The sequence below is a fragment of the Palaemon carinicauda genome, chromosome 29 (assembly GCF_036898095.1).
Source record: "Palaemon carinicauda isolate YSFRI2023 chromosome 29, ASM3689809v2, whole genome shotgun sequence".
NCBI lineage: Eukaryota > Metazoa > Arthropoda > Malacostraca > Decapoda > Palaemonidae > Palaemon > Palaemon carinicauda.
In genome coordinates this window covers 62,833,083-62,836,296 of record NC_090753.1, presented here as the reverse complement: position 1 = coordinate 62,836,296, position 3,214 = coordinate 62,833,083, and the positions used below count along the sequence as shown (strand labels likewise).

Below are 3,214 nucleotides of genomic sequence, written 5' to 3'. Positions count from 1 at the left end.
GATGAATGGAGAAATATTCAATTAAAAGCTCATGATTGAGACAACAGGCGGAATCTAACCGAGGCCCTTTGCGTCGGTAAGCCTAGGAGGTAATAATGACGATGGTTTATATATGTATATATATATATATATATATGTGTGTGTGTGTGTGTATATATATATATATATATATATATTGTTTGTCTGTGTGTACATGCATAGATAAACACACACTGGTATATCAATAGTTTTATTAATAACGGGGAAATAGGAGTTTGACTCTGGGGTTGTCGTCATCTGTTCAGACACTTAGACCATTGCTCAGACCGTGCTATACGCACGTTTATTTAATAACGTATTGTATTCCCGTTTCTCTAATTTCAGTAAATCGCTTTTCAAATGCAAACTCTGTAGTTTAGTAAAGTTGACTAAAAGACAAACATCTTCACAGTGTTGAATTTAAAAAAAAAAAAAAAAGTTGTCCTTAAAACCCTCTGAAGTAGTTTCAAAATTCAAAATCCCTTGACAAGAAGAAATGATAACAGCTTCCCGATGCCGATTCCTGCACGATCTCCGTGATCAGCCAAGGATATCGCGCCTCGCTCTTACCATCTCTCCGTCACTGTCAGCGAATCCAGTGTCACTGAGCCTCTATGCCATGGGGTCGGCAAGAGGTTTGCTCGTTTGGGCAGAAGGATCCATGCCTTAGGAGAAGGTCCTCCATAGGGTCGTCGACGGCTTCACCCCCCCGGCTTCTTCAGTTGATCCTTTCTCGTAGGAAAGCATCTGAGACGGGAGTACCGTCGTCGACCTCTCAGCTCTGATCAAGTTTGTCGAACAAACTTCGTCCAGTGTGGAACAGCAGAGTCGATCAGACTGGTAACGAGGCTGCAGGACTCCTTAGGCCCTGGATCGGAAGGATGGGTACTTCCAGTTTCCATTCCATCCATCTTCCAGGAAGCTCTTGGAATTCAGCCTAGACTACAGGTGTTCCTGCTTAAGATGCGGTGTGGCGATCCCGCCGCGGCATCGCAGGTTTTTCCCCAGAGAACTCTCCTGCTTTCTCATGGCCGCTCAGGAGCAGGCTTCCGCCTCCTTCGCTTTTTGGAGGTCTGGTCAACTCCGGTAGGCTCGGGTTCGACCTTCTTCAACGCCGGGACGAGCTTCCGGGTCTTTACCAAGAGTGAGGGATCATGGTAATTTGCTAGGAGCCTTCTCTACTTCTGCCTCAACATCTAGCCATGATATTGAGTCAACAGCCATACCACGTTGAAAACACAGCTTCTCGTCCGATCAGCGAAGTTAAGCAACGTTGGGTCTGGTCAGTACTTGGATGGGTGACCCCCTGGGAACACCAGATGCTGTTGCCTCCTTCTCCGAGCCTTCCCTTCAGTTGACTGTGGCAAGGCTGAGGAGAGTCGCAGTACCTGTTCTCAGTCAAGGAGAGCTTTCAGCCTTATCTTGGAACGTTCCCTGGGTCTCTTTACCTCATTGACCCGACTAGTTCCGAACGGTCGCCTCAGGATAAGTTCCCTGTGAGGTGGCCCAAGTTCCGGTGGTATCCAAGCAACGATTAACCGGACTTTCTGATTCTTATGGGACCAGCGGAACGTTTAGACCGGTAATGGGTTGACCTATGGAACCTCTTGCATGGGAGTGGTTATTCTCGTCCTTTTCCCACATTTGATGCTGTTCTCGGACTTGTCAAAGAAAAGGGGGGGGGGGCATGTTCCGGTTCAGGCCTATGGTCAGGACCTGAAGGATACATCCCCATCATTCAGGCAGGCTTAGGGGCCGTAGTCTGGCCCCTCTACAGATCCTACAGATCCTGCCGAGTCGCTCCGTGGGCGACGACTTCATGGTACTGGCGTATTCCAACCAGCAGGGAGGCGCATTTTCATACTTTCGCATCTTGCAGTAGAGATAATGAGATGATCCGAGGTCCTCTCAATATCACTATCGGCTCGCTCATTCCGGGCAGAGGAATGTTCTCTCCGACTATCTGAGCAGAGCCTCACAGATAGAGAGTACCTGGGGGTCTTTGGCCTATAGTAACCAGCAAGTCCTGGCCTGGTGGACCTGATCACGACAGCCTGGAACTTCAAGCTTCCGCTGTTCTTCCCCCCAGTCTCAGACCCCAAGACTCTTTGGCAAGATGCTTTCCAGTGACGGTGGGACAACATCGACGCCTGCGTCTTCCCACCATTGTTGTCTGTTGAGAATGGGTCTCAAAAAGACCAGGTTGTCTGTCAACCTTTCGATGGCCCTGAGAGCTCCGCTGTGACTATACGCAGAATGGTTTCCGGACCCTCTGCTTCCCCTGACGGAACTCCCGGGAGAGCTTCTTCCACGACACAGGCTACTCAAGCAACCACACTACAACATCTTTCGCGAGTCGTTGCATCGCTTCGGCTTCACGCCTGGAGACACTACGCCGCCTCCTCAAGAAGAGACAACCCGCTACAGTCGCGGAGCGAAGGTCGCGTCACCTGCGATAGTCATCCGCAGGGGTCTACCAGACGAAGTGGAGAGTCTTCTGTGGTTGGTGTCGTGGGAGAGATACCTCTTCCCTTGAGGCCTCTTCTCCAGCAATAACGGAGTTATTGCTTTTCGGCGGGAGGAAACTCTTTTCCGCTCTCGGCAGTGAAGCCTATCGCTCAGCCTTTTCCTGGCCTTCAGGCTGAAAGGAATAGACTTTTTCCTTCCCGCTGGACCTTTCTTCGCTCATGCGAAGCTGCGAACGTCCCTGCCCCCAGTCGGAGTGAGACCTCCTCCATGGAGAATGGTTCGGACTCTTTAGTCCCTTAAGAGATCTTCTCAAGAACCATTACGTCAGGCCTCTGATCGTATTCACTCTGGCTTCGGCCAGTGTGTAAGCAATCTTCATGGTCTCGTACGACTCCGCCCTTTCAAGAAAATGGGGGGAAGGCAACATTCAGGTTCGCTCTGAGTTGTTTTCTAGACTCAGAATCTTGGAGTCCCGGACCTTCGGTTCGACTCCTTCAAGATTTCCGAGGTCTCCATTCTGTATCAGATGACTCGGACCTTCTCCTTCTTGCCAGTTGCAGTTTGTCCTCACGTGCAAGCCGGTTTTGGGAGGCACAGTGAGGCCACAGGGGAGAGTCGCCAGTATACCTCTTTAGCTCGGACTCAAGGGCATTCATCTCGACCTAAATCCAGACCCTCCCCCGTCACTTCGCCCTACAGCACAATGTCGGATACATCGCAACGTCCC

General features: G+C 50.4%; 1 non-coding gene across 1 annotated transcript; it reads left to right on the top strand.

Moving 5' to 3' along the window:
• Window positions 1-1,230: 1,230 nt before the first annotated feature.
• Window positions 1,231-1,349, top strand: LOC137622882 (5S ribosomal RNA). Its single transcript, XR_011040513.1, has one exon. It is a non-coding gene; the product is annotated as a 5S ribosomal RNA (ribosomal RNA).
• The last annotated feature ends 1,865 nt before the right edge of the window (window positions 1,350-3,214 follow it).